Source organism: Panicum virgatum, chromosome 8N, assembly GCF_016808335.1.
Source record: "Panicum virgatum strain AP13 chromosome 8N, P.virgatum_v5, whole genome shotgun sequence".
Taxonomy (NCBI): Eukaryota; Viridiplantae; Streptophyta; class Magnoliopsida; order Poales; family Poaceae; genus Panicum; species Panicum virgatum.
In genome coordinates, this window is record NC_053152.1 from 36,763,582 (window position 1) to 36,773,166 (window position 9,585).

The window sequence follows — 9,585 nt, forward strand, 5'->3', positions numbered from 1 at the left end:
CGAGTACCTCTGTCCTCTCTCCGTCAACCCTTTTTGTGTTCGGCCAAGACCAAACCTACTTCGGCCCACAGACGAACCTGTTTCAGCCTAGACTGAACCCCTTCGATCCAGCCCAATCCTACCCACAAACTGCTCGGCCCACCAGCCGCCGGCCTTGATCCAGTCTGGGCTGGGCGCTGCACGGTGGTGCCGCCTCCCTGGCGTCTGTGCCATGACGAGCCAGGGCGCTCGCCCTATGAAATCTTCGAGAGGCCAAGACCTCGTATCCTCCCTGTTGTTCCTCCGCTCCATGCACTGTCGGCCCTAGCCATCGCCCCCCTGCATCGCTCGTCCCTAAGTACCACCACCGCCAGGGATCGCTGCTCGCCCTCCCCATCTCCTCTGCAGCCCTACGCCCCCTCCGTGTATCCTGCTCACGAGGCTCCATGATGCCCGAGTGCCTAGGTCCCTACCGCACCTCCAGGCCCAGCGCCTCGCGTCCCTTGCTCGCCGTTCGTGCCCGCGACAACCAGGGCCGCCACCAGGAGGGTCTACCCCGAGCAGTGCGCCTCCTCTTCCTTCCGGCTTTGATTCCTGCCTTCACGGTGAGTCTCCGCGTGGGTAAGCACCAAAACGAGTTCCCCTCGACCTCCTCTTTCTTTCCCCCCAAATCCCAAGCCCTATGATGCCCTATAACGCCGGGAACTCGTGCTACAGTACCCGCCGCCCTCCATGGGTGCTGTTCCGAGCTTTTTGCAAATTGGCCCTTGAGAAACAATGTAATTTTGTTGTTCTTTCTTGTGTCTTGCCAAATCTGCACAAAGCCCCCTAGATCTATTAGTTTTTTTTTCAACCCAGCCCCACTTATGACCTTTTTCAAATCAATCCCTAATCTTTGCTGAATTCACAAGCATAATTTGTTGTGTCTTATGAAAATCAACAGCTAGCCCTCGTAGTCTGCGATTAATTGCGACTAGGTCCCTGAGTCACCGTTTTGACCATAGATTTGCCATTTTAGTTCCGTTCATTTCGTTCTTGTTGTGTTAGTTTTGTTTTAGCGTTAGCTTAGGTTTATTAGTGCTGTTCCTCCGTAGTTTCTATTTTAAAATTAAATATAAATTTAATTTGATTAATATCCTTTCATCTAGATTTTCTAATTAAAAGATGATTAGATCTATACTCTGGTTTTCACCACTAATGTTAACTTGATTAATATCAAATCAAATGTATTTGTAATTTAATTTGTTAGTTCAATAAGAATCATATAAAGTTGTGCGATTAGATGCTTTCACATGTTTCCTTCAAATTAATTGTTTAATAAGTTTAATGAAATTTGTACATAGATAATCATGAATAAAATTTGACTAAGTTTTACTTTGGATTTATAAATGAAAATATAATATGAGTTATATAACCAAATGTATTTCTTTTAAATGTTCTTTACATGTGGTTTCTAAATAAAATAAATAAACCTTTAAGTTCTTTTGTTTCTCCGATGACACAAATCTTCCGATAGTTGTCTCTTTTCAATCGTAGCTCCATTTTCCGCGTTTCTTGCGTTCTCGTAATTGTAGCCGTGAGTCCTATCCTTTAGTGCATTCTTTCAAAGTCTTTCTTTTGTTTGATGTACTGTTCTTAGTTGTTCTTATTGTTTGCTTTGTATGGTTGCCCGATGATTGCTTCGAGTAGAATGATCATTGTTTGAAGCTTGAAGCATCAAGAATTGCAAGTGAGCAAGATTTGAAGAGTAGTAAGAGTAACTTTTCATTGGTGATAGGCAAGTGACCCTAACCATACTTCTATCTATGCTTATTTACAAGAATATTTTGTTTAATTGGAACATCGAGAACCACCCAGGAAAACAGTACAACCACAATACTATATGGCTCTGTTCTTTGCTAATTAATTAGATGATCTATATGTGGTGTTGGGGTGGCTCGTTTGGTGGTGTTTGGGTTTGTGTGGTGGAGCAGGTGAAGGAAGATGTGTCTTTTGATGGACTGCAATTGTAGGGACCAACACTTACATATAGGGAGTCTTTGTAAAGACCTCGTAGTGAATCCCTAGCCACTCACCAAAGAAAAGTGTTTAAGAGGCTCGCGACCTCGGGTGACATGGAAAACACGAATTGTGGGGAAAGTGTACAACCTCTGCAGAGTTAAAACTAATCAGTAAACCGTGCTCACGGTCAAGAGCGGCTTGGACCCTCACATGATTAATAAACTTAAAGATGGATTGAAATCATATTCTAGTTATTTTTTGTGGCCTTGCTGAGTACCAACCATAAGTGTACTCACCCTTGCTTACTGCTACTAAAAAGAGAAAGTTGCTGTGAAGTCTTTTGAAGATGATGCTGAGTTCTAGGCGTACACAACCCCCAGTCGATTGCCTGTGAAGTTGAAGTCTTCGTTTCCAGGATAAGTTGTATAACTCTGATAGTCTTTTAATTACTTTTATTATCTTTTACATGATACTATTACTAATTATTCACTTATAATGTCCTATATGTATGAAACTTGATCCTGGCATACATATAGCTATGCATTTGGTTTTGTCTTTAAAACCGGGTGTGACAGCTGGTTCAAAGTTCAAACCCATAGAGAGGCATCGCAAGTGTTCACACACAAAAATAGCTGCTCGAAGGAGACCGATCAGACCTCTTTCCCCAACCGGTCAGACCGGTCTGGTCAGAGTCCTCAAAATGTAAATTGGACTTCACCATTGGATAGCTCTCGTTGTGTAGATCAAGATGCATATGTAGAACGCCCAATTTGGAGTCCGTATGAGAAAGATACGGCTCTGGGAGGTTCTGCATCCTGGGCAGACCCGGTTTACAGGGGCGGTCAGACCGGTCTAGGCAGTCCAGTCCGAGTTAGGAGTTGTATGTTGGTATAAAATTAATTAGGGTTTCGACTCCTAATGGGGTAAGATCTTTCCTCCCTAAAAATATAAAGGGTCATACCCGATTGAGAGGATCCAACCCAATCGAATCAATAAAATCAATCTATCTTTATTGTTTTTACCTTTCTTTCTCATTACCCTACTTTTCCAATCTTGACATGTTGTTCTTCCTTCGTCTTCATGGCGTTTGAAGACTCCCTAGTTGGCTTGCCGAGCCAAGAGCAACCCAAGGTGCGACTACCCCGATGGGTTCCCTCCCAGGCAGGCATTCGTTGGATCCTTGTTGGATCTACCCGGCGAGACCAGTCCCACCGCTTGGTGGCTGCAGCACTGCAAGGTGCGTTGCTGCGTGCCGCGTGATCTAGCGCGATCATGTGTTGGCTTGGAAAAGGCGTCAACTTATTTTGGTGACTCCGCTGGGGAACGACAATCTGGCTATCATGGCTGATCTGCCAAACTCTTGTGATATGATGGCACTTGAAGGATTACCTGAGGAACTACTCAAGTATATCCATGAGTCAATTCTTCCTCACTATTATCGGGTGATGGAACAAGGCGTCATCATGATGAAGATTTTTGCCATCGACGAGTTGAGGATGTACGATCTACCAAAGCATAGTAAGTCCATAGCCAGCTTTATAAGTGGTTTGCTTAATTTGGTGGATGTTCTGATTGATAAAAAGAAGAATGTAGATTCAATTCTTGCTATTCAAAAGTCAGCTATTCAAAAGCCGGCTAATAATCCTTGCGGAACTTTGCCTAATGTTGCTGGTCAAGATACAATTGACCATCTCAAGCCGAATTTTTCGACCCAAAATTCCCCAAAAAGAGCACAGAGATTATATCCGGTACTTCTACGCTCAGGGGGCAACAAGGCAAAGATAAAGAGACTGGTTGTGACAAAACCGGTCCGGCCGGTTTCAAAACCGGTGTCACCACCTCTCCCAGGGTTTCCAGAACCAAATCAAAGCCTAAGTTAGTTAAGCACAAAAAATCTGAGATTGGTGTTTAGAAAATTGTTGAAGCCAAAGGTCGTAGAAAGCATCAAAAGAAAAAGCCAAAGCATATCCGTGGAGAGCTTTCGGCTAAATCCAAAAGGCAGATGGATGTCAGTAATGCTAGTCGGCCTAAAAATTCCAAACACTCAAAACCTGCTCCAAAACAGAAGATCCATAATCAGAATCGGCAATGGATTAATCCTCATATATCAATGTCGTTTCCATCACATGAATCACCTATACTTGCGCCATGCCACCTTTTTCTAGATATTTGTGTCCAGATTATATTATCTAGCCGACGATTAGTAAACTATCACCTATCAATAATGACTGTTTTGATCACAAAGATCGGTCTATACAGAAAAAGAAGTACAAGGTGATTAAACAAGTCTATTGTGTCAAGAGAGATTGTAGATTAAATGAAAATTCAGATTTGACTCTAGATAAAAAAATAGCAGACTGTTGAAGAAACATCGGCTAGTTTTGTTGATCAGATTGTCCCCAATAGAGACCATACTTAAAATAATATAGTTGGACAAAAACCAAGTTCAGCTGGGGGCAAGAAGATCTCGGCCGGTAGCCAAACCGGGTCTCTGACCGGTTTTGCCAGAAATTCTGGCAGAGATCAAAGTGTCATGCCAAGAAGCAAAGGGATGAAGAAGAAACCAAGCTTTGCTAAATTGCTACATAAATATTAGAAAATAGCCTGGCAAAACAAAAACAATCGGTTAGGAGTTAATCAAAATAGAGATTCTTCATCACCAAGGGCAAATGGGCACCAACGGTCATCACATTGGTTTTCATCATTTATTCCATCAATGCATATGCCATGTTACGCGTATTAAGGTACACCCAATTATAATCCATGGTTTTGGTATAATCCATTGTTGCCATATTATGACTATCAATATCATACTTATGCCTTACCAAGGGGCCATGATTTGAATAATCAGCTGCATTGTCCGTGTTAGGATTTCTGTTGTTGAAATGCTAAGGAATATAAAAGCCGAAATAGTTTGTTGATCCTAAGCCATAAATTGTTACATACGCTAGTTTTCTTATTTCGGCTATATTATTAGCATGCGTAACAAGTGTAGAGAAAAATATATGAGTGATGTATTGTTTGTCATCGTCCTTAAGCAGTTCTGACCATTGAGAATTTTTTATGGCATGCAAGTTTTGCCATAACACAGGGGGCATATGTTCACACACAAAAAATGGCTACTCGAAGGAGACCGATCAGACCTCTTTCCTCAATTGGTCGGACTGGTCTAGTCAAAGTCCTCAAAATGTAAATTGGACTTCACCATTGGATAGCTCTCGTCGAGTAGATCAAGAAGCATATGTAGAACGTCCAATTTGGAGTCTGGATGAGTGAGATATGGCTTCGGGAATTTCTGCATCCCGGGCAGACCGGTCAGACCGGTTTATAGGGGCGGTCAGACCGGTCCAGGCAGTCCAGTCCAAGTCAGGAGTTGTATTATGGTATAAAAATAATTAATGTTAACTCCTAATGGGGTAAGACCATCCCTCTCTATAAATATAAAGGGTCACGGCCAATTGAGGGGATCCAACCCAATCGAATCGACTAAATCAATCTATCTTTTTCGTTTTTACCTTTCTTCCTCGTTACCGTACTTTTCAAACCTTGATATGTTATTCTTCCTTCGTCTTCATGGTGTTTGAAGACGCCCTAGCTGTCTTGCCAAGCCTAGGGCAACCCAAGGTGTGCCTGCCCCAACGGGGTCCCTCCTGGGCGGGCGTACGTTAGATCCTCGTCGGATCTACCTAGCGAGACCGGTCTGGCCAGTTGGTGCTGTGGCGCTGCAAGGTGCATCGTTGCGTGCCACACGATCGTGTGTTGGCCCAGAAAAAGCATCAATAGCAAGGATTTATTTGTGGAGGTACAAAAAGTGTATACTGAATATTAATATATGTTAGGTTATCGGCACATTTTTCAAGTTCACGACACAAGTTAAGTGACAAACTTGTCTGGGGACAAAACAAACTTCTTTTCTGCACTTGAGAGGGTTCTATTATAATTGCCATATTTGAAGAGTCCTGTGAATTCAAAATTCTTCTGACACGAGAGGCTCAGTTTGGTGGCATTCTTACTGCTGTTAAGTGGTTTGCTGCTGACCCCAACTATTTCATCATTGGAGGATATTTTGGAACTAAGTTTAGATTTAATTTAATCTCTGATTCTTTTTTTGTTACCAATCCATTTGAAGATAGATCTAATTACTAATCGCATATGACAGGTTTACCTTTGTCGAAGCATGACGATGAACCATGGACAATCAAGATGGTAATAAGGTAATTTTTGTACCTATCTTTGTTTTGGCATTCTAAATTTTTGCATAATTTTGAGCTTTTCCATTCTTTACAACTGCAGGACGGATGACAAAAGTAGTGTCATAGATATATGCTTAAATCCTACTTTTGAAGGTTTCCATAGAGAAATACTTATGCTCAGGTATTTTTTTTATATGTACTTAGCAAGACACTAATTAATAACCAGATAATATGACTGAAATAGCTACCAAAGTGTAGTGAATTGCTAATAATAAGATCCCGTGGAAATTTGTTCAATTTAACTAACGGTTTCCACAATGGTGTTTGTGTGAACAAATATACAAGATTTTGTATTAGTTGATTAAAAAAATCAAAATATAAATAGGTGCAATGGATGGAGTTGATTAAAAAAACTCAAAATATAAATAGGTGCAATGGATGGAGTGGGACTGGTACATGTCAAATTTAGCCTAATGAAGCAATCACGGATTTATGAGCTTAATAGGCTTACAAATAAGTGCTAATAATACAAAATCTAAAGGAACATGTACATAAACCTCTAAGCAAACATCTTTTAAACAAAAAAATTCCAACTTGTTGAATCACGTTGCGAAAGTAATTTCTTATTAATGTTTTTGTATGCTAGGTTGGAATTTGATAGCGAACATCATGAGATCAGCTATAAGACTGGTAATTCAAAGCCCCTAAAGCACATGGCACACTTGGCGTGGATTGGGATAAAGGGACTATTGGGTACAATTCTATTCACCAGTTTATCCATTTTATTGCGAGAATTCACCACTTTATTTATGATAAGCTACACTCATTTCATTTGCAAAAAGCACCGCAGTTTCTATAATTTATGGCAGCTTGCTGTGGAGATATGAAAATTCTACTGTAATCCTTTTAAATTTGTGCTACCATTGTTTACATTGATTTCTTTGACGATCAGTAAAGTTCCAGCTTCTGCATTTATGTTGCAAAAGAGACTTCTCTAATCTAACGCTGGTGTCCACAGGTTCATCAATACCACCACGTGCAGGAAGCTATCGCCCAAATAAAGTGTGTTAGTGTAAAGTGGAAGCCAATGGTAAGTTCTATTTATTCTACTCAATTTTTGTCCATCCTCTATTTGATAAAAATAATAGTTTTCAAATGTAACATTTCAGGAACCATGAACTACTAGCATAAACAAACTTGGATAGAACTATGAAGATTTTGAGGCTAAAATATGTTGATGAACCCTTCACGAAGAACCAATAAGAGCCACATGTAAATATTATCATATTTTTTGTTCATATCTTGCAACTCACATCTACTTCTTGCTTTAGTTCTAGCTTTTCTATTCTCTACTTCTTGCATTAGTTCTAGCTTTTTATTCTCTACTTCATGCTCATCATTCACTACTACAACCTTTATATTTGTCCCGGCGATTTTTGGTCCCGGGACCAACAAAGGTTCTAGTCCCGGGTCTAAAGTCCAAGGGCCAGTGGGGAGTAGAGAGAGGCCTTTATCCTGGTGGGAGATATTTTTCTTACTCTCTTTCAACTCTTCAACCTTTTCTTTCTAGGCTTAGATATTTTCCATTGCTTTCATGTAAAGGGTTAATTTGACCATCAGATACAAGATTTTACCTTTGGATGCTTTCTCCTTCTTCTTACCATCTGGCCTATTTTTCTTTGGTGAAGTATGACATGGACCCTCCTCTTCATCATCATGATGGCTTTTGTTTGTTCCAGGAATACACGACCTTGGACTTGCATTGGAGGACGTCGGGACATGGTGGAAAAGGACTTAATGCATCTCGGTGAACCAAGGCTCTGACATAGATTGCACATCCTTGGAAAGAATTCCAAAGCTGTCATATTTATGGATCAAGAATGCCTTGATCTAAAGCCTCACGCATCTCCAGCACATAGCCTGTCAAATGGTGCAATGCAGAACAATGCACTATTAAATTGTAGGCAGTATCTTGCCATGTGTCACATGTTTCACTACTACAAAAAAGATTTTAATATATAAAAAATTTGCTCCTTGTTTTAATATATAACTAGTAGGTGATCGCACCCCTCCTGTTTCACAAAAAAAAATTTAGGGACAGGTAAAAATATATTATTAAAGGTGGGTGCGGTACTTGCTCCTACTTCTCGCAGTTAAAAATTGATTCATAGGGACGGATAACATGCGCATCCCTAGAAATGCATTTCTAGAGGTGGGTCATGGTATCACCCGCCCCCTACAAATTGATTTGTAGAGATACTGTATAGTCATAGCCATATATAGGGCAACACTAGTACAAGATCTTGTGATCTAAAACGGTCCTAAATGAATAATTTATAAACGATGTCATTTTAGATCTTACCACTACAACTTTGATACGAAACTACTCTACATCCAAGATTATTTGAAAACTAATCAAAATTTTAAGATTTTGAAATTAGAGAATTTATAATAATTTTTTGTACTATTAAATAACCTTAAATTTGTACTATTAAATGACCTTAAATGAAAACATCATCAACTATAAAATTTTAGATCTCGTTCAAGCTCTACAAGTTTTGTATAAAGTTTATCTTCATCCAAGATCGAGCGTGTTACCTTTTCACGTGTTTCTGAAAAAAAATAACGGAACGTTCCAAGAAATTATTTTTATTGTAGTGTTTACCACACAGTCAGATGTTCTGATGATTAAGTGCCAAATCGTCAATGCTACTGCTGTTACCAGTGCGCTCTGAATGTCTGTCACTTATTATTGTGCCGGGAGTCGGGTCGAACTCAATGGACTGGAGTTCAGAGTCTTGCAGAAAAGAAAACTATGCAGGTACGTGATTCCTGCATGCATGTTCTGCGCCATGGTTTTCTTGTCTGTAAATTGGAGTAGTTGACAACGCATAGCTTCGTCAGAGGCATCGATTAAGTCGTTTGAGCGTGTCTGCCACTCTGCCTTCGTATTAACGTTAAATAGGAAGCTAAGGTCAACGTGGGCGTTTGGTCTAGTGGTATGATTCTCGCTTATGGTGCGAGAGGTTCCGAGTCCAATTCTCGGAATGCTCCTGTATTTCGCATTTTTCTTTTTTCTTGATGAGCCCAGTGGACCTTGACATTTCCCATTTGGGCCCTTGGGTCACGGGCCACAGCCTCTGAGGAGGAGCGTCTTTTTCTTTTTTATATTTTTTTAAAAAATCAAAAATATATGTCTGTTTTGAAAAATTTCGAAAATGCCCCCGATCGCCCGGCCCAAGGGCGACAGGGGTCCTGTCGCCCAAGCAACGGGCGACAGGACCTCAATGTAATGTTTTTTTGAATTTGTAAAGAGGTCCCTGGCCGGGGGTGGGGGCCTGTCACCCCCCAGCACACGGGCGACAGGGGGTCTCCCACCCTATATAAGCTCTGGCCTACATTCCATTCTCAT

General features: G+C 40.8%; 2 long non-coding RNA genes across 3 annotated transcripts; both read left to right on the forward strand.

Moving 5' to 3' along the window:
- The first annotated feature begins 254 nt into the window (after positions 1–254).
- Positions 255–1,881, forward strand: LOC120684511. The gene is made up of 2 exons (XR_005679329.1): positions 255–584; positions 1,669–1,881. It is a non-coding gene; the product is annotated as an uncharacterized LOC120684511 (long non-coding RNA).
- A 3,883-nt stretch (positions 1,882–5,764) lies between these two features.
- LOC120686403 lies at positions 5,765–8,216 on the forward strand. 2 transcript variants are annotated; one of them, XR_005680165.1, is made up of 6 exons: positions 5,765–6,194; positions 6,274–6,354; positions 6,820–6,926; positions 7,192–7,263; positions 7,343–7,445; positions 7,913–8,216. It is a non-coding gene; the product is annotated as an uncharacterized LOC120686403 (long non-coding RNA). The 2 variants fall into 2 exon arrangements; XR_005680164.1 differs by lacking the exon at positions 6,274–6,354.
- Positions 8,217–9,585: the final 1,369 nt, after the last annotated feature.